The sequence below is a fragment of the Triplophysa dalaica genome, chromosome 23, assembly GCF_015846415.1.
Source record: "Triplophysa dalaica isolate WHDGS20190420 chromosome 23, ASM1584641v1, whole genome shotgun sequence".
In the NCBI taxonomy this organism is placed as follows: domain Eukaryota; kingdom Metazoa; phylum Chordata; class Actinopteri; order Cypriniformes; family Nemacheilidae; genus Triplophysa; species Triplophysa dalaica.
Genome location: NC_079564.1, coordinates 960,568 through 983,279, shown reverse-complemented (window position 1 = coordinate 983,279; position 22,712 = coordinate 960,568). Strand labels below are relative to the sequence as shown.

General features: G+C 40.2%; 2 pseudogenes; one reads left to right on the top strand and one right to left on the bottom strand.

Annotated features, from left to right (window-relative positions):
- Positions 1-2,297, bottom strand: part of LOC130412832 (formin-like protein 1) — an 8,797-nt pseudogene extending 6,500 nt beyond the window's left edge.
- A 619-nt stretch (positions 2,298-2,916) lies between these two features.
- Positions 2,917-22,549, top strand: LOC130412831 (SRC kinase signaling inhibitor 1-like; annotated as a pseudogene).
- Positions 22,550-22,712: the final 163 nt, after the last annotated feature.

The following is a 22,712-nucleotide window of genomic DNA, read 5'->3' as shown; positions in this document are numbered from 1 at the left end:
ACCTGCGACGAACCTTCTTAGCCCTGTGTCGATCCTCTTCGCCTCTCGGCCCTGTGACGAACCTCTTCGGCCCTGTGACGAACCTCTTCGGCCCTGTGACGAACCTCTTCGGCCCTGTGACGAACCTCTTCGGCCCTGTGACGAACCTCTTGGCCCTGTGACGAACCGCTTAGGACCTGTGACGAACCTCCTTAGACCTGTGACGAACCTTCTTAGCCCTGTGACGAACCTTCTTAGCCCTGTGATGATCCTCTTCAGCCCTGTGACGAACCTTCTTAGCCCTTGATGAACCTCTTCAGCCCTGTGTCGATCCTCTTCGGCCCTGTGTCGAACCTCTTCGGCCCTGTGTCGATCCTCTTCGGCCCTGTGATGAACCTCTTCAGGTCTGTGACGATCCTCTTCCGCCCTGTGTCGATCCTCTTCGGCCCTGTAACGAACCTTTTCGGTCCTGTGACGAACCTCTTCAGGTCTGTGTCGATCCTCTTCGGCCCTGTGTCGATCCTCTTCGGCCCTGTAATGAACCTTTTCAGGTCTGTGACGATCCTCTTCCGCCCTGTGTCGATCCTCTTCGGCCCTGTAACGAGCCTTTTTGGCCCTGTGTCGATCCTCTTTGGCCCTGTGTCGATCCTCTTTGGCCCTGTGTCGATCCTCTTTGGCCCTGTGTCGATCCTCTTTGGCCCTGTGTCGATCCTCTTTGGCCCTGTGTCGATCCTCTTCGGCCCTTTGTCGATCCTCTTCGGCCCTGTGTCGATCCTCTTCGGGCCTCTGATGAACCTCTTCGGCCCTGTGTCGATCCTCTTCGGCCCTGTGTCGATCCTCTTCGGCCCTGTGTCGATCCTCTTCGGCCCTGTGTCGATCCTCTTCGGCCCTGTGTCGATCCTCTTCGGCCCTGTGTCGATCCTCTTCGGCCCTGTTTCGATCCTCTTCGGCCCTGTGTCGATCCTCTTCGGCCCTGTGATGAACCTCTTCGGCCCTGTGATGAACCTCTTCGGCCCTGTGTCGATCCTCTTTGGCCCTGTTTCGATCCTCTTCGGCCCTGTGTCGATCCTCTTCGGCCCTGTGATGAACCTCTTCGGCCCTGTGTCGATCCTCTTCGGCCCTCTGATGAACCTCTTCGGCCCTGTGTCGATCCTCTTCGGCCCTGTGTCGATCCTCTTCGGCCCTGTGTCGATCCTCTTCGGCCCCTGTGTCGATCCTCTTCGGCCCTGTGTCGATCCTCTTCGGCCCTGTGTCGATCCTCTTCGGCCCGGTGTCGATCCTCTTCGGCCCGGTGTCGATCCTCTTCCGCCCTGTGACGAACCCGTTCAGCCCTGTTGATAGCTGAAGGTGACAAACTGAAAATCTATGGCTTTACTGAGATCCTGTAAAATATTTGATTAAATGACTCTCCCTCAAACATTTTCGTATTATTTTGCTTCTGCAAATAGTGTGTTGTATACCTTACACAAAGTTACCATGTTTTTATTTCAGTACAATGTAGTTTTGGGTTAACTATTTTAGTTTTATTTGTAGTAAAAACATGGTTATTTTTTGCGATGTTGCAAAGAAAAGCATAAATGAAATGACAGGATGCCAGAGGTGTTGATTTAAGCAAATATGGCGTTACAGTCTGCATAAGAATTGTCTGTGGTTCAGCTTCTTTGACACATGCATATTTTACATCTCAGTATTATTAAAAGATTATTATTAATATCAATTCTTAACGAAAATTAATTATGGATAGATTATACTAAACTTGAATCTTTTTAATTAATTGCCATTTGGAAGACACTTTCATGCTGAATAGTGATTAAAAAAGCATTTATTACTGGGACATTTTTACCCTTGAGCATCCAGGAGTTAAGTGTCTTTTTCAAGAGCCCAATAATGAGTCTTCTCCTCAATGTTCTTTACAACACACCATAGTGTCATGCATTACTGCTTGGCTGACAGTTGACAAACATTTACCTTCCCTGATCAATCTACAGACTTTGGGGTCAATAATCTTGCATCTGTATGTCAGTGGGATCAATATTACATGACTGGATGTCTTGACTTCATACTGGATGCTGTTTGTAATTCTGTGCTAACAGAAAAAGATGTGGAGCTCAGTGTTAGTTGAGTCTGAAGCCCTGAAACGTGTGACTTCATCTTCATTCTCTGGTGTGAGCGCTCACTGAACTGTCAGAGCCCACAGGAGTGACACCACGTGGCGGTGTCAGCGACAACAAATAGTAATAGGAACCAAGACTTCAGGAAGTCAGAGTCTCTCCAGGTGAAGGGATTCTTACTGTACCAGATGATTTTGTACCTGACATGATGTCTCACAAATAAGACAATTGTTAATATACATGAAGAGTATTGAGTTGTAAAACGAATGTAGATCATAGAGGTAAAATAATCAGTATTCGGATAAATGTGATGAGAAATGTTTGAGTTGATCTTGAGATCTTCAATAATGTTGAGTTTGGATTTCAGATGAGACAAATCTGAGCTCAGTTTAAACATTGTGGATATCTCTTCTCAAACTCTGACACACACATTTGTGACATTTGCCTTTTTATTAGGAAAAATATTAGATGCAGAAGAACACAATAAGGATAAAATCGAGATCTTTAAACTTTTCTGTCGTTTTTCTTTTAAAGGGGTTTGTATATGGCTAAAAACTACTTTATTTACATTTACATTTATGCATTTGGCAGACGCTTTTATCCAAAGCGACTTACATTGCATTGACCTATACATTTATACTTAGGTAAATTCAATCCCCTGGGATCAAGCCCACAAACTTGCGTTGTTAACATTGTCAAGCCATTAACATCCAGACAGAAAGATGCAGACGATGATGCGGAGGATTGTGGGTGGTGAACGCACAACTAACCCTATTCATGTGTATGATTTTTCGTAACTGTAAGTTTATTTACAGTCTGAAACAGTATGAGCTGTGAAGGTGTGTGTTTGGAGGAAGAATCCCTCAATTACATCCCTCACTGGAACGGTATTTCAGGATCGCTGTGGTTAATGGCCATCCCACAGCTGCAAACATCTGTCCTGTCAGTCAATGCTTCACACAGTCTGATTGGCTGTGATGTAGATCAGTACAACCGTCTCAGCCAATCAGAGGTGAAGGAACAGCGGGGAAAGATTTTTATAATGGCATTATTCTCGGTTATACACCAGTTCATGTCAACTTTAGGAAAACAAATATTGCTGTGAGTTTATATTTTCTCTTCTTATAGTATGTGATAAAACATAAGTCTGAGTTATTATAGTGTTCTAATTTAAATGATCTTTTGATATTTTTAGACGTTAATATTTGTTGAATTATTTGCTGTTTTGTGCTTTTGTCATTTTATTTTAATAATGCTGTGTAAATTCAATTATTGTAATATTTGTTATAGTTTTAGACTAGTTTTTGATCATTTTCAGTGAATCATTTTAGTGCCTCAGCTTAAATTTATTTCAGTTTATTGCTAAGGCAACATTTGTCATTTTTTGTCATCTTGTCAAGTTTTTTTTCAAATAATATTCAAGCTGGATTTGTATTTGATTGCAATTGACAGAACAGTTAACATTTTATTACAGTAGTTGTGAATTTTTTACAGTTTTTAAGTTTGCAGTTTTATAAGTTAATAGTTTTCAGTTGCTGGAGTTGCTAGTTTCAGTTTTAGAGTTTTGGTTATCAGTCTGTTAAACTGATTTTTAATTTTCATAAAATCTTTCCACAATTGATATTTTATACTAAAATGAAATAGTTTTCCACTTTTTCTGAAGACTTTAAATGGTCTTACTGACAATGCAGTGAAATGTTATTTTAATATTACATGTGTATATTGTGTAATATTGTGTTTTTCATGTAACTGTAAAGTCATGGAGTGTGTGTGTGTTGTGTTTAAAGTGGAACATATGTCTGAGACTACCAGTGAAAATGATTAATGTAATAATGTAATACAATGATCAAAATACGGGTTTAGTGCTACATTTGGTACAAAAAATGATGTAGTCTCAGATTTTGGACTCCTACTGTCTTATGTGCAACTCTATCTTGGGTTTCTTTAAACTTTAAAGTTTTCTTTAAAGTTACTTCTTTAAAAAACACACACACACACACACATACCCTAATAGTCCCTAGACCGCTTTTGCCTTCCCATCAAAGAGGTTTCATTACCCTTGCAATACTGCTCATTCTGCGATACGAGCTACTAAAGAGTGTTCCTGCCCTCCTGAAGTGCACTGATCTGTGTGTCTCCTCTCCAGGCGAGGACTCCACGCAACGCTGCCGGGCAGCAGCAGCAGCAGCAGCAGCAGCATTCGCTGGGCGAGCAGGAAGGAGGGCGTCTCTGCTATGCGTCTGCTGAGAGTCTGGAGAGCATGGCCGACGCTGAGCTCCCTCTGGGCTTCAGTCGCTCAAACATTCTCAGACAAAGCCTGCCGCTGGCCCGATCACCCAGCCAGGCCAAACTAAGAGCTCCAGGTACAACTTTTTTCAAGTCATTGTGTTTGTCAATGTTTCTCTCACCAAACAGATGTAGTGTGAGAACAGATTGTTAATGCTTCTGTTGAAGGGGCGTTAAGATGTTAATGACATCATGATGGTGCTTCAACATTTTTGCTTTACTGTCTTGAGGTCACGTGGTTGATGATTTACGTTTAATCATTTAGCAGACGCTTTTATCCAAAGAGTTCAGGGAGCAGTAAGCAATATATCATACAGGAGCAATAATACTAGTTTCAACAAAAGCTAGAGAAAGATTTTTATTTGTCTGTCAAGTATGATGTGATGTATTTCTGTGTAGTATATTAGAGTTCAGGGCAATTCCAGCGCTATGGACGTGACAGAGAATTAATTAGTTACTATTATATCAAACTATCTCTTTATATTTTACTGAACCCTTGTTGATAGAGTCTAAACATCAAAAAATGTCCGTCTATGAAAAAATCTATTTTTTAAAAAGAGAAATAAACATGCGTTATGGATGTGACAAAAATGGATGCACATTTGAAGAGAGATGTCACATGGGTATTTGAGCCAACAAATGTTCAAATCTGTGCTGTTACTATAGAAAAAAACTCTTTTTTTTTTTTTTAAATTTTTTTAGTGGTAACGTTGACATTTTCACGGAATTGCCCATCACTCAAAAATGAAACACAATAGAAGATATTTTGAGGATTTTTATTGCTTAACAATAAGTCCATTGGCTTCCCTTATATGGCCATTTCTCAAAATATCTTCTTTTGTGTTTCACAGAATAAAGAGTCGTTTGCAGATTGCGCCCTTGGGTGAATGAATGATGACAAATCTTAATAACTTTTTGGTGAACTGTCCCTATAAGATTGCATGAAGAGGCACCAATTTCCTACAAACATACAATAAAAATGGTTTAAAATGTGTGTGTATATACTTACTTATACTCATACTTACATTATTTCTGCCCCCCCCTCTCTCTCTTTCTCTCACTCTCTCTCTCTTTCTCTCTCTCTCTCTCTCTCTCTCTCTCTCTCTCTCTCTTTCTCTCTCTTTCTCTCACTCTCTCTCTCTCTCTCTCTCTCTCACACGCTCTCTCTCTCTCTCTCTCTCTCTCTCACTCTCTCTCTCTCTCTCTCTCTCTCTCTCTCTCTCTCAGCGGTGTTATTCCTTCAGTTTGGGGATGAAACGCGGCGCGTGCACATCACTCATGAGTTGACTAGTATGGAGACGCTGCACGCGCTCATCGTGCACATGTTCCCTCAGAAGCTGACGATGGGCGCGCTGCGCTCCCCCGCCACGGCTCTGCTCATGAAGGACGAGGCTCGCAACATCTTTTACGAACTGGAGGACCCTCGTGACATCCACGACCGATGCCTCATCAAGATTTACTACAGAGACGCGCATTATACCCCACAACACACGCAGCACCCCGTACACCACGGCCACATCGCCAACGGAGACCTGCGCGTGAGTAAATCCTGACAGAGATACGGTACAAATCTGACAGGTTCAGGATCCTCAGGTGCTATAAAAAAGAAAAAATATGATATCTTTCAGTTTATAACCTTATCCTTCCATACTTCCATACAAAATGTAAATATATTTGTCTATTTCTACAAACTTAGTTTTTTACATGAAAGCTTACTTTTAAAGGGACAGTATTGCTTAAAATATCTTCTTTTGTGTTCCACATAAGAAAGAATCATGTACAGGTTTTAAATGACATGAGAGTTATTTTGGGGTGAACTTTACGCATTGTTAAACTTCTTTTTACTGCACAAGGTAGGCTAAAGCGACCTTTTCACATTCTTAAAACATACATCTTGTCACATGTCACGTGCTCTTCACTAATCCCGTCTGTCTCTCTTTTCTTTCCTCCAGAGAGAGCTTGTGTACACCTCGAGGGAATCGTCTCCCACGCGCCGTTTAAACCCGATGCCGTCTTCCGCTTCACCCTCTGGCTCTCCTTCACGCTCGCAATCTCGTCTTTCTTACTCGGGCGGGCGTCCTTCCTCTTACGCGGGTCCCCATCCGTCACCCCAGATGCACCCTTATCAGCACCAACACCACGGCCACCCCCCTCAGCAGACTGGCCACCCCCACCCTGCATTTTGCCCCTCCCCCAGCGCTATCCTGGAGCGCCGTGACGTGAAACCGGATGAGGAAATCACGTCGTCGTCGAAGAGCATGGTGCTCCTTAAAAACGAAGCAATATATGCAGACCCGTACGCGCTCGTGCAGGACCCTCGGCTCAGTGTGGCCTCGTCGCAGGCCCTGGCATACCGCCGCGGCTCTGTCCGCTCCATCGCCGGCTACCCTGCTGCTGCGTTACAGTGTGAGCTTGAGGGCGCCCTCTACAGACCCGGAGGACACATATATGCAGATCCGTACGCCACTATGGGTTTCCGCACCCTGCCCCCAGCCTCACCACAAAAACTGTCTGATGGCAGGGATCCGTACGGAAGCCACCCGGGTCGAGCATCCCCTGGCAGACACGGGTTCCGTAAAGATGGAACTGTATACATAGAGAGCCCTAAAAATCGTCCGGGAGGGCCGCCTATGGATCAGATATGTATGATTGGGGGCCCTGGAACCGACGGAGGGCCAGTGCCAGTTTACAGCCCAGCATTACCTGGCAATGAAGAAACCAGGTGACAGGATTTTCACTGATAAACCTGTTTGCTTATATAGAAAAAATATAGTGCTTATCTAGTGTGTATGTGTGTGTAATGGTGGTTTCCTCCCCTAGAGAGCGTATGGAGGCCATGGAGAAGCAGATAGCCAGTCTGACTGGTCTGGTTCAGAGTGTTTTAACCCGTGGACCGGACAGCCCGTAAGAAATGTTGTTTTTATTTCAGTACCACAATCAGCAGTCTGACATTTAAATGTAAGGGTTTGACACAAATTAAAGTCCCCGTGAACCGGAAGTTGCGATCATTTTTTCTTCCATAATTTGACGTACTTCCAAGTGAAATGGAATTTCAAATGAGAAAATAGTGGGCGTGGCTTTCGTCTTTCTCTGCGATTGGATGCATAAAATGCATTTTAAAATGAAACCGGCAGCAGACTAACAGTTGAAGGGGATGAGTTAACGGATGCTCCGCCCAAGCCGTCTAACAAAGGTCGTTTAAGATGGATAGTCATTACAGGACGGAAGTGCATTTTCAGATTTTAAATGAAGATTGTGAGGGCACATGAATTCTAAAAAATATAATGACCCACATTGATAAGCGATTTACAATAAACGCTGCAATATTTCATGAAAAAAATGCATTGTCATTTTTAATTTCACTGGGACTTTAACACACACATGTTGAAATTTGGCCACCATTGAATCTCTTAAGATTGAATGTGTAATGCAGTTGTATCACACTTAACCTTAAATTCCAAAGTATAGTCTCATTAATCTAAAATACAGTATATAGTGTAGACATACAAGATCTAAGTTTTTCATAGAGACGTGTTTTATGTTGGTCTTGCAGTGATAAGACAGAAACAGCGAGTGACTGCTCTGCTCCTGAAAGTGAGTATCACACCGTGTCTGTGTTCACACTTTCAAATTAATAACTTGAATTAGGCTACGTTTGATATTTTATGACTTGCTCTGCAAATTGTCACCTTGAAAACAGTCAACCGTCATATCTGTGGCTGCTGTACTTGATGTATTGTAGAAACCTGCTCACTAACAAACAGACTCAAGAAAAGTGTGAGCATTAAGTCATTTCAGTGAGTTAATAATTTCCTAAAGTCTTCCCTAGAGCACAGGTGCGATATTTACTTGTTAAGTGTGTTGGTGAAAGCTATAATGATTTCAGGCTAGTATAAGAAAAAGAGAAGCGTATAATAAACACATATAATATAATAATAACACAATAAAAACACGATAAAATAATAAAAAACATGATTTTTGAAAAATATTGAAACATTGTTTACTCATTTTGGAAACAAACTCTTCAAATATCGCTGCTGTCCTGCTGAGACCTTGTATCTCCATATTTTGTGATATTTATGTTTGCCATGAATCATTATTATTAGCCATTCTCTGTCACTGGGTTTTTTTAAATATTTAACCAATATAAAGTATTAAAAAGTGCTTGTCAACTTTGATAACATAGTATGTAATTATTTAAAAAGTAGAGTTTTTTTCCTGAATAACATCGACTTTGGACATAAAAGCTTTCATAAGGTCGATATGTACATGGATCTGGAGTAAAACATGAAAAGAATGTATTTAAAACACATGTTATTTTTTACTAGTGTGGTGCTAAATTGAGTTTTGCACAAAATGATGATAATCAGGGATCATAATATAAGAATGAGGTGGATTTAGCTTCTTTTGCATTAGCCCGAGTTTTCCATGATTTGGTTGATCAGAAGTGTAAATAGTACACTGAGAGAAACCGTTATCACAATACATATGTTTTAAGATTTGGCATGAAACTTATCCTACACCGTTTGTGCAGACACCAATGACAGCAACCACAAAGCATCGTCCTTTCAACCTGATATACTGTTAGTAGATCCTAATAATACACTGCTAAGCAATCCACTCCAGCATCACGTTGGCGGGTTTTACTAAGATCTAGTTGTAAACTATGTGGTTTTTAATGAAAACAAAACAAAGAGTTACAATGTTGCAGTTCACGTTGATTCATGAAAGCAACGATCAGGTTCTTCAGACCTGATCGTTGTCTAATAATGACAGAATGAAAAGATTTGTGTATGTGTGTTTGTGCACTATAGTGTGTATTGTTTGGGACGGATAACTGGTGACCTTTTATATTTCAGCTGGCAGGTTTAGAAAGAAAAAAGGTATATTACTGTATGTGTGGTTGTCTGTCACCCTCGGTTCTAATGTGTTGCACTGCGATTCTTTCTCAGGAGTGTATAAAACGTTTTCATGCTAATATTCAGGGATCTCAGATCCTGGAGTTTGAAAACCCTCTGTTTATGTATATACAGTGTTTATAAAAAGTATTCACCCCCTTGGACTTTTGTTGTTTATTTATTTAAAATTCAAAATTCTGTATTGACAAGTGGTCAAAATTTCCATTTCGATAGGAAACGGTTCAACTGTTGAAAAAGTCCAATGAGTGAGAATGATGCTTTTATGTCGCTGTATATATGTCTGTCCTATGATTATCCCGGAATGTATTTGTTGTAGTCATGAAATTCCCACTAACACTCTTAAATGTCTATTTACGGGAATGTCCTGTCTGCTATTTTTCAGTCTTTCAAAGGATCTTAACAGAGAGCAAGACGTTTGTGTTTCTTAATCTACTGTATATAGCGTTCTGAATGTCAATGCAAATGTAAAGGTCTGAATTTGAATGTTTGTTGCATGAATATACACCGGGCAATACACGGACTGTCTACTCGGTTGTGTTGCATTTGTCTTTTGATGTGCCTGTACTACCGATTCAACTCAAAGGGAGTTGTTTTTGTTGGGTACATCGACACATAAAGCAGAATAAAATAGCTAATAGACTCATGGTAATCGCACACTGTCAAAGGTCAACGTTTTAAATAATGTTGCATGACACTAATATATGACTTTCACTCCCGGACTGGTAGTCTCGTCCCCGTCTGCCGCCCCTGGCCCTGATGCCACCCCCGCCCACTGGAGAGTCTCTACCTATAGCGATGTCCCGTTCCCAAATGCAGCTGCATCTCAGCGACCTGCAGCAACACACAGCTGAACTGCGCAAAAAACTGTCAGAACTTGCGACAAACTGCAGGCGAGTGTTTTATTTGTGTGTGTCCGTGGCTCTAAATCTTTAGGGATGCTTAGTTCAATCATGCAAAAATATATTTACATGATATATGTTTAAATCATATAGCAGATGCTTTATCTAAAGCGAACTTACAAAACGGAGAAAGTCAATATTTACTGTTTCACAATATGAATAGGAGAAGTTGACATTATCACACTATTGTAAATATCTATAAAAATATAATGTTTTAAAGGGGCAGTACCCCAAAAAATTTTTTTTCTCATAAATTGTCATTCTTGTGATTTTCACATACTGTAAATGTATTATTATGGTTTCAAAAGACTTGAAGTATAGTGTATGATTGACTCATTTCAGGGTACATTATGGGGCTTTACTTTTATTTTTGCAGCCTAATTGCCCCAGTCTCCATTCACTTTCATTGTATGGAAAAAGACCAGCATAAATAGCTCTTTAATTGTTCCTTTAATGCTTGCAGTTTCAAACAACACCAACATTGTATTTGAGGCTGGTCTATAATATTTCTAATGAGTTTATATAACATTTTGAGTTTACCCTACAGATGCAGAATCAAGATTCTGTTCAGGAGCATTACTAAGACAGACAGAGTCTGATTTGGGAATGTGTCTGATCGAGGCGTCTCGGACGCAGGAAGATCCGTTACAGCGCCAGCGCCTTCTTGTGGAGGAGGAGAGGCTTCGCTATCTTAATGAAGAAGAACTTATTATACAACAACTAACAGTGAGTCAAACACAATCACAAAATACCACGTGATACAGTGTCCACCGATGTCGCAGTTTGTGTTTTATGTTTTACAGCGATCTTGAGCGCTCTGTGGAAGAGATGAAGGCAGGGGCGGGGCTAAACCATCATCTGGTGACGGAACAGGAAATAGAACAGAAGAGTTTGGAACTCAGAAGACTCGGAGAGACGGTAGCTGAACTCAAGAGTGAGTGACCAGAAGATGGATTTGTACAGAAATGGCAACCCGACACATATGTAAACAGACTTTAAGTCAAAAACACACACACACGACTCACTATCTGTGTTGTGTGAATGTAGATCAGTTCCCCACTTTGCAAAGTAAGATGCGTGTGTGTTGAGGGGGAGGTGGAAGCTGTCAAGTTTCTTAAAGAGGAACCGCTCAGACTGGAGGCGTTGTTGAAACGTTGCAGAAGCATCACCAATACGCTTGCTCTGCTGCGCAGGTATAACAAACGCTCGTTCACTCTATCGCGCACACATGCTCCAGCACTACAGCTAAAGAAGTCTTCAGGGTCTTTGTTTGTACAGGCAGGTGTCTGAAGGTGTGTGGAGAACCCCGGATGACTTCAGTAGTTCGGTTTCAAGCATGAGGGAGGCGGATTTCAGCCGTTGCTCGGATCTGGATATTCTCACCAGCCCGTCTCTAAATCTGCCAGACCTGGCGGGCACCTTATCGGTCGCCACCACTCTCTCCGCATGCTTGGGTACTAATACCACCCTGGGGGCAAATCCCAGCCTGACTAGTGCTTCCATTATTGGTAATCCCCTGCTTTATATTCGTTTTGTCTTATTTTTTATATTCACAATTATTATAGGAAGGATGGGGTGGGTCATTTTTCTTCAAGAATTAGGGTTCGGAAAAGTGCAAAAAAATATATCCATATCATGAATTAGATTATTTGGGGAGTAAAGTGTGTCATCTTCAGGTTTTTGTAGATATACAGTAGTTAGAAAAAGGAACAAGTCAATAGAAGCAAAGAACTTAAAAAGTGAAGTGTTTGATTCACAAGAAGCTGTTCTACGGTTATAATTTATTACAACAGCCATAATACACATTTATTTGATTTCATTTATTACTTTCTATATTTATATAAATATTTGACATTCTCACTGACTTTAGCAATATTAATAAAAACCTATTTATTTTGTCAATTGTATTTTGTATTAAATAATACCACCATATATATTTTGAACATGTAAATAAATCAAATCACTCTATGGATGAACAGAATGATCACGAGAGATCTAACTAGATTTGTCGATCTAAACACTTGATTTATTTTTAGGGGGAACCACAAGTCTATCTAACATACTCAGCTCCACTGTTGGTCCCTGTATGAGCGGCAGTGGGATTTTGGGCAGTACCACACTGGGCAACTGGTTGGCCTCAGCCGGGGCAACAGATTCGATCATGCCTGAACTGGACGGGACCTCAACAATAAGGACGGGCGGGCTGGAAGATCTGCCCTCACGCAGAGAATCTGATAAAGGTGTTTCCGTGGAGGTCCGACTGGTAATGAACAAGTTTTTATATTTGAGATGTTTAATCTGGGTCTAATGTGAATAGAGTGATTCTATTCATTGTATTTTCAACATCAGACAGAAAAAATTATCCTTGTTTTTTCTGCCTGGGAATACGTCTTTAGGCCGCCGAGCGAGACTGGGAGGAAAAGAGAGCCAGTTTAACTCAGTTCAGCGCTCAGGACATCAACCGTCTGCTGGAGGAAACGCAAGCTGAATTAATGAAGGCCATTCCTGACTGGACTTCGCCGCCAAGCAGATCACCAAACCGGCCGTTCCTCCGAAACCTCAGATGTCTTCTCTCCCGGCACCCGGTTTCAGCGTCCTCAACCCCGACCTTAACACCTGAACACCAGCCCAAAACTCCACCCAAACCCCCCCAGCAAAGACGGCATCCCGCGCAGGGGATCAGGTGAGATCGCTGCAGTACAATTAAAGTGATAGTTCAGCCAAAAAATATCCATTCTGTCAACCTTTACTCACCCTCTTGTCATTTCAAAACTGCTTGACTTTCTTTCTTACCCAAAACACAAAAGAAGATATTTTGAAAAATGTTATTAACCGGACCCCATTTACTTGCGTTGGTTTTGTGTCGGTACAATAGAAGTAAATGGGGTCCAGTGCTGTTCGGTTACTAGCTTTCTTGAAAATATCTTCTTTTGTGTCGTATGACTAACACTTCAAATGGTTTTTATTGTCTCCCCCAGTCTCTATTATCTCTTTACATGGAGCAGTCCGGTCCTCTGAGGCACAATATTACATTTTGTTCATCGCTTTCATACCATGTATTTACTGACACACATGGCACACATTAATATCTTCTCTGATTCATTGATGACTAATTGTGTATTTAGGAGAGTTGACCGTGCCACGGTATCGAACAGAAAAGCTGTCCAAGTCTCCCGCCCCCTCCACCTCCCAGAAGAAGTTTCCCATCAGGCCTTGGGCTCACGACCAGCAGCAGCGGAGAAGTTATCACCATAAACAAGAGCGTTAAGGTGAATACCCAAATTGAGATTTTCTATTTACAAGATTTGTATTTCGGCTTTACCGACGAGGTGCTCATTAAGGTTTGAGCATCAAATACTGGGTTGTTGGGCAAGATATGGGCAAACCAAGGTTTATGTGAACCTGTCCATATTTGACCCAACTGTGAGTTGAAATAACCCAGTACTTTTAGGGTCTTTAAAATCGTTGTGTCTTGTTTGTGTAGAAGTTAGAGAAAAGTGAGAACAAAGAGGATTCCGATGTAGCGACTAACTCTCAGACGCCACCCGTCAAACTGAGACGGCCCTCGACCTCAGACGGACCCCGACCCTCCTCCACACCTCCGGTCATCGCCGCTTCCGGAATGAAAGAAGATGAAGACGAGGATGAGAGGATAATGGCCGAGCTGGAGGTAAACGAACATAGGAGGTCAGGGAGCCATTAAACTGACACTCAGCGGTCAGAATTCACACACAGGGCTGTTGTAGTTTTGAGTCTTTAGTTGTGATGTTTTTGCTAGTGTTATGAGTTTGTAAGTAATGATTTTTTATTCCACACACAACACACACGTGTGCGACAGGCATTTCAGAGAACCCCAGTGAAAGAGCTCACGGCTCAGGTCTTCTCTGACAGGGTTGACAGGACAGGCCAGTGGATCAACAGCTCTCTGTGGAGAGAGGTACAGTAACAGAGCTTTCTAGAACGTCTGCCGTTGAGTGTTTCCCTCAAACCTACTCATGCACTTGTACACTAAACTATTGAACCTGTCCCCGTGTGTGCTAGTGCATTCTGACCTTAATATGAATCTGTTCTTTGAAAGCGTAACACTGTTCACTCTCTTTTACATCCTTTTAACTCTGAAGAACTCATGACCTCATATAAACTGGAGTTTCTTTATGAATGTTTGTAAATATGTTCCCTTTTCAGATTAATTCAAGAAGTGTTGCTTTCATTCAGAGTCTTGATCTAAAGGGACTTGAGATGTCTGCACAGCTGGTTTTAGCTTGCAAAGTGTTTTCTTAATCTCTCACAGTGTTAAAGTGAAATAGTGCTAATATACATTTTCTTTTGTCAGTCAACACTTCTGCTTTGTCTTATCTGGCTTCTCTTTCATGTATTAAAGGGATAGTTCATCTTTGATCCACCTTCATATCTTTCCAAATCTGTATGACTCTATTTCTTCTGCAGAAGATGAAAGAAGATATTTAGAAGAACGTTCAAAAGCAAACAATATTGACCCCCATTGACTTCCATAGTAGAGACACAAAACCAGTGAAACATTTTTCAAAATATCTTCTTTTGTGTTCCACGTAGGAAAGAATCATATACCCATTTTTATGACATGAAGGTGAACAGGCTTTTCTGTAGCTCAGTGGTAAGAGCGTGGCGCAAGCAACGCTAAGGTCATGGGGTTTGATCTCAGGATTGCACATAGTCAGAAACAAATGTATAGTATAATTCAATGTAAGTCGCTTTGTGTAAAAGCATCTGCCAAATGCATAAATGTAAATGTAATGAACAAGTAATGACAATGTTTATTTTTGGGTGAATGGTCCCTTTAACTAACTCAATTTTAATAGAACGTTTATTGATTCCACACTTCACATTACAAAGTACACACGCTGCCTTCAAATGAATCCACATCAAATTAAAGGCGGTCACTTTCCCGAGATTGAATCTGGTGTTATGTATTGATGTTGTTCTCTCGTTCCTCAGTCTGTAGGAACTCCTCCGGGCTCAGTTAAACTGGTTCAGCCGTCCTCCGTGGCCCGTCTGCGTCATCTCCAGCAGAGCAGCCTGGAGCGTCAGACCCGGAAACAACAGGAAGAGTTTCCTAAACTTCAGCAGGGTCAGCAGCAGGTATTTCACTTCTAACAGAAACCTCCCCTGCTCTCCTGACCGGTGTTCCCACGTCTGATCTACGCTGTGTTGACTTCAGAGACTTTCTGCACAGATTTCCTCTGTGCAGGCACAAGTCTTATTGGACTCGTACATTCACTCATTTCAATTACAGATGTAATATTTTCCTCTTTCGTTCAACACGAGATATTCTTCCAGGACTACAGCGCAATGTAGTTTATCGCAGTGCCAGGAAACCACTGGTTTAGCCAAATGACTTCAGTCAAATTTCTTTCATTGTTTGGCACATGATCTGACCGCAGGAGAAAGATCTCCCTAAACTGGGTGGACTTTTAATGTCCTTATATTTAATTTAAACAGGATATTCACTGAGAAATGTACGGCGTGACTTGATTTGATACATCTTGAAAAACACGTATGTTGTGACAAATGAGTGTTCACACCAGACTGGAGACAGACCCCAATGCAATCCTTGTTAATACACATCTAAAAACTATTCATTCAATTCATTCACATCATCAGAACCACACTCAGTCCAGATAACGTCAACAGAAAAGGAAAGTTATTTAAGAAGCAGAGCAAGTTGTTGAATTTTTGATAGAATATTATGAATAAGAACATCAATTTTTATTTGAAGTAATTTGTATTTAAGAAAGTAAATAGGGTTCCGTTTGACTTGTGTGCGTCTGGGATATGTGTGTGTCCCAGATGATGAGTTGGCATGTTGTTTATTATAGGTGATGTGAGGTCTTATACCACACTTGAACCATTCTGAATCAGATTTTGATGAGCAGTCAAAGACCGGGTAAGAAATCAGTAATACTTTACTTAAAGCCTTTATGTTTAACGCATTATAAAGGGTTATTAAAGGGTATGATGCATTATAATTGTTCATAATGTGTGTTGTAATGCATTAAATGTTGTTGTAAATAATTTTAACCAAATTAAAAGTGTAAGAAAGAATTGAAAAGTTTTGTTATGTATTAACTGTAGTTACAATTATTAATGAGACATTATAAAGCATTGTAAGGTGCATTGCAAGGCATAATTAATACATTAAAATGACTTTTATAAAGCATCACACATACAGTAAATGCTTTAAGTAAAGTGTTAGCAAGAAAACCTCTGCTATTCTCTGTGTGTATGACAGATCAGGTGCAGACGATGTGTCATATGTGATCTAGAAACTGACGTTGGCATTACTGTTTCAAGGCGTTGCAACATTCGGTCAGACACCAGAAGGAATTGGTTAGATATGAAGTTAGATATGAACGTTGAATCCTGCTCAGTGCTGCTAAACCTCAGGGACTGACCTGAGAAAAAAACATGGAGAAATAGATAGATACATACAGCCACAGAAACGATAAGAGATCACTTCAGTTATGCATTTCTGCATTCTACATATACTTCTATTGAATATATCTCTGCTGTCCTTCTGAAACCTTGTATCTCCATATCTCGTGATTTTTATTTCTTGCCATAAATCATTATTATTCGTCACCCTTTATATTTGTCACTGGGTTTTGCAAATATCTGACCAATAACAAGAATCAAAAAGTGCTTGTCAATGTTAACAACACAGTATACAAGCATAGAGAAGGTACAGTGTCCAGAAAAACTGTGAATTTGGACATCTGAGGTTTCGAAAGGACAGTGATGATATGTTCAACATATTTATTTCAACATAAACATTTCATATTTTTTAATTTTCTGTAAATAAATTCAAACAAAATAGAATATTTTCATTTGGATTTTGGGAAAAAAATATAATTTTAAACAGTAAATGCAGACAAAAGGATAATTTTGAATTAGTCTCTTCATTTTTTCTGCGGCTGTATATTAATGATATGAAATGGTTCAGGTTTGTAATTTCTTCACAGTGAGAAGAGTGGATCCTGTTTGCTTGACCAATGGCGTATACTTTTTAACTAACATGAAAATATTATTTTAGAAACTCATCTGGTGACACTGATGGCAGAGAAAGTAAAACCTTCAGCTGTGAGGAGGAAATTTCCACTGAATAATGCACACAAGCGACTGAACAAGAAGAGGAAACAATGTACAGTGTTGTACAGTCTCATCAGGCCAGACGGCTCGCAAAGTCAGCGTTCCCCTAATGTATCCCAAATGAAAGTGAAGAGAGAAGGAACATTTGGGTGGAAAGAAAGGTTGAAAGAGACAAGACAGAGAGTGGATTCATGCCTCGTCTACAGGTTGCTCTGATTCTCTCTCTCTCTTTCCTTCATCTGGTGTCTCTCTCCCTCCTGCAGGGTGAAGCTGTAGGCTATTAACTAGCCGTAAGCTTCTGAGTTAGCCGTCTTTCTGTTGTTTCACTGTGAAAATGAATAAGAAAAAAGCACATTGTGTGCAAGATACCAATTCAGATATATACTGAGCCTTACTGTGTGGCATTCACTTTGAACACAAAATGAGATTTATGAAAGGATTTTTGAGCTGTGGATGTTGACCACTTTCAGTTTGTTTCTCACACGGATTCAGGAATACCTATTACTGAAATGATGTGTGTTTGGGTTCGTTTTAAACAGAATGAGGTTTAGTAAATGAGGGTTTCGTTTTCGCCTTTTAGACATTTTTTTTTAAAACTGAAGGAACTAAACAGAACGAGAGATGTTGTAAGGAGTTTCATCCATCAATCAATCATCATGCGGTCTGGGTAGATTGCAGTCCGTGTATTGTTGTCAGAGTTACCCATCACACAGACTGAAAGAATTTAATGGACAATCACCGTGGCAACCACAAGAGGCGAGTATGTGAATCCTGAATCCTGACACAATTTTTAAGGTCCACATGAAGTCACGGCAATGTTTGACATTGAGAAGATATAAGAGTTCAAAACATACAGGTCCTCGCTTTTTCCAAAGTGGATAAAGGATTCTGTCGTCATTCTGCACTTTAGCGTCTCATCAGATTCCGGGCGGTGAGGGAAACTAAACCCACTGTAGGCTGTTGACGCCAACCATCCTTTTGCATTTTAATGCATTTCTGTAAAAAATATTCGAACATTCTTTAGTCTCACAAGCTTGTGATTTATTCACCACACGTTGTATCCGTTTATAGGATGTAATGTCAATGCGGTGTGCATAGTAATCCATGCATACAAATGATGTGTACAGTATCCTACTACAAAAATATTTCAAAGACTTTGAAATATATTCCTATAGATTGGAATATGACATATAATAGAAATTTAGGTATTTTTAGGAATAAAGAAATCTATAGATTCACTGAACACTTTAATACTAGTGTTAAAGGGGTCATATGGCGCGAATCCGTGTTTTTCTTTGTCTTTGGTGTGTTTCTGTATTAGACAAGTAAAATGGCAAAAAATGAAAGTGTGTGAACAAAAGATTCTATCTAAAAGCAAACGCTCACCCTGACCTGCCTGAAACCACTCCCACAAATCTACATCAGTTGGTGGTCTGATTTGACTAAGACCACCCAAATGTAAACGCAAGTAAGGTGGTGTACCTGTCAGTACAATTGAAGAGGAACCTGATGTTCCAAATATAGTCAGAGGCGTTATATGCCCGTCACACGCTTTCAGTATTCCACCAATCACAACGCACCGGATAACTGGCCAATCAGAGCACACCTCGCTTTTCAGAGAGGCGGAGCAAAGAGGAGATAAAAACATGCACGGTATGTGGAGTATACACGTTTTTAACAATAATACAACAATAATATTACTTTTAGCCGTGTCATGTGACCCCTTTAAACCAGAGAGCAATTTGTTGAGGCCACAGGAAACAGGGACTTTTATCTTTGTTTTTGTACTCCAACACATTGCATGTTTTACACTACAACCCTTTCTTTTTTCGTACATGGATTGCGCACCTCCAGACAGTTGTCTTGATCAGAGTCGACAGCGGATCAGTTTTGTTTTCTAGTGCAATGAGTCTACGGTCTGAACCACAACAGGAGACAACAGGTTTCCCCGTCATCAGTCCGTGTCGAACCACCCCGGCTTTGTTCCCAGGCAAAGATGTGGATAATTTGGCATGCCGTAGTGTCTGACGGACCAGTCTGCTCGGGCTTAATGGGAGGTCTGTGGCATGAATATGTCATCGGGACAGTTTGGCGCATCGAGCAGCGGCTCCGTAAAGATTCCGTTTGAAGGGATTATTTCTTCTTAAAAGGTCAAATTGTTTGTTGGCCCCCGAGTGCCAAGGAGCATGTGAATAGTGAGTGGATGTGTCATTTTGTTTGTATCTTGAGGGTTTCCCAGGACGTCGCTGTTGATGTTTAATAAGGTGAACTAAATCCCGCTTGTAGAGAAGCTCTCGGCCCTGAACACTGTAAGAAGCAGCCGGCTGGAAAAATGATTCAGCCTGTCGTTCTCATCGCTGTTCTTGACTTCTTGATTCAAAACTTCATCTGCAAATAATGACTTTATCAGGGAGAAACTAATCCTGACTGTCAAGAGAAGATAAACGATTCATAATGAGGTGAAAAACAGAAATGCTGCTAATAGAGCTGGTTAATGAAACGCTGTTACACAACAGATGCCACTTTGTGTCCTTATAATGCGATATGACAAGTTATTTGTTGAACGTGAAAATGCTGCAGTACAAAAACAGCCTATTCATATCCAATATACTGATTCAGTTCAGTCAGCGAGGTTTCACTGTGGGCGGGGCTACCGAGTGTGACGCGTGCTTTTATTGGCTCTTTAATGTCGTGCCCTTCACAGGTCAACTTTAGATCAAACTTGTCCACATCAACCTGTACTCAGTCACAGTGTTAATAGCAAGAAAAGGTCATCTCTATTCTACTTTGATGTTAAATGAATAATCTGGACATGCAGTATATGTCCCCTTTTTTGTCTCTAGGCCACGACCGCGTTTAAGTGTCACGAAGCTAATACATAAAAAAACATACTTTTACATACATAATGTTTATAATAAATGTACTTTGCAGAATTAAAGTTATATGTTTTGAGAAAAGTCAAAGTTACGAGAATGAAGTCGTGGCAATATGTCATATTTGGTTTCATTGTTGCAACATCTCGTATTTTTAATTAGAAAAAAATCCTGATTTATTCCCGTTATTTGACTTTATTTAAATCACACAACTTTTTGATCTTGATATCATTTTTGCGTGACACTAAACATCATACATGTAACTACTGTAAGTAAAATATTAAGAAACACTGCCTTCTTGTGACTATTACAGGTAAATCAAAACCACCAAAGTAAAAAAATACAGTTCCCTCTTAATCTATGCGTTGCTTAATGTATTCAGGAGCATTAGTTGAAACATTCAATCAGCTCAACAGAAAGATTTCATTGCAAGTATTGATTTTATCTTTGTTTTTCTCTCTTTTATCCACCGACCTGTCCTAACTTGCTTGTATCTGATCCTCAGTCGACCCTCTCCTGACCTCACGCTGAAGTTATCTACAGTACATACACTAGAGCACCATAAATATGGCCGACATCAGTCTCTCGTAAACTCTTACAGTAAGAGAGACGTAACACTCTTCCCTTCAAAATATTTTAATCTGGGTTGCATGAAATATCTGAAACAATGGGAATTTAAGGTTGTTTAGGATATAAGAATAAAAAACAGACATGGTGACCTCTTTATTCTAACACAAGAAGACGTTTGTTTATGTATAACCATCCACTTTACCTTTCTACCTCAAATTGTCCTGTAAATGTTGTTGGCATGTTGACCATCAGCCTTGAGTTCTGCCATCCTCAGTGTCCCTACATGCCCCTTTTAACCCGACATTTGACCCTGTTCAAGGTGCACGTACACTAATTGGCAACGATGACCCTGGGAATCAAGGAGAACCCCCAAATCCCACATGGATTGTCCACGACTAAAGCACAATGTATCTGACATTACAGAAGAGCTTTGACAAAGGTACGAATCTAAGGTTACGGTTCTGTTCTCTACACTAGGCAAGAAACGTCAAATGGTACAATAATGCTGAAATGAGTTTTAGACCCACGTTTGAATTGCTAATTGCGTAGAAATAATTGTCTAGATGTTCTGCAATTCTAGAGTCGTAGCACAACTAAAAACAGTAATCGTACTATACGTGACGAGTGAAACTCTCAATTGATAAGAAATTCAAAATCAAGTATAAACTAGATTTTTATTCAAGATTAGCTTTTGTATTTTTATAAGCAAAAGAAAGAGAATGTGTTAGAATAGTGTGACTAAATTCACGTGGGGTACATGCCTTATCCAAATTCATGTCCAAACGATGCTCGGGAATCTATATGCATCAAAAGATCCGTGTTTCCCCCAGTGCAATCAGAAGTGTGACTGTGAATTTACTCCATTTTACAGCGCATTTCATCATACATGCAAACATACGTGTGAAGCACTTTGTGTCACTGAACTGAACATGAAAAAGCAGATGATGCTGAACCAAACCTCTCATAATGAACGCAAAGGGTTTATATGGTATACAACGGCTCCACTGCCATCGTCCTTCCTCACTTTAAGCAAAAGATGTTGTATGTAAACCTGTATATTATTATGAAAAAAGAGGTTGATGCTTTAGTGATGGTGTCCATCAGAAGCCCGGTACATACCTCATTTTTTCTTTGTGACTTGATATGGAAAAGAAACCCAAACTCTCTGAGCACCATGAGCTGTGTTAACATACTGCTATATGTACAAAGCAACAGTGTATCTGTGTACCTGTATATAAACTGTATCATGGATATGTTCATTTAAGGTATTTTTTGTAATCTTTTTTATTTGAACTATGTCACGAGACTTCTGAACTGCATGCAGAGATCTTGAAGTGCGCATGCAGAATCTTCTCTCTGTACGTTTTGTTAAAGTGTGTAAGATAGGTGGCTTTCTGTATTTAAAAAGAGAAACTTTTTTTAAGAAATAGAGTTCTATGTAAGTAGATCAGATCCTTTTCACTGTTGTCTTTAATCTATAACAAACCATTCAACCATTCCAAACCTCTTTGGCGCCGGCCAGTAGATTCAACAAAAAAACACTTTTCATTAATGCAACAGATAAAATGTATATATCCATTTATCTGTTGACAAATTCTTGTGATCAAACCATAACGATACAAGTGTGAATGCAATGTCGACCAATAGAAATATATCTCTATGGAAATGTTATAATGCAGAAGTTGTAATCATGTTGATAAAACCTTGTCTGGTTCTGTATGTACAAGAGACTGTTGGTTTTGAATGTCCTTGTGGTGTTTTGTGACTATTAAAGTGAGTATCTTCTACATATGACTTCCACATTATTCCTCCAGTTATATTCATTTCAAGAGTTTTATTTGTGATTTGTGACCCTGGATCACAAAACCATTGTTAAGTAGCACGGGAACATTCTTAGTAAAAGACAAAAATACATTGTGTGGTTCAAAATTATCTATTTTGCTTTTATGC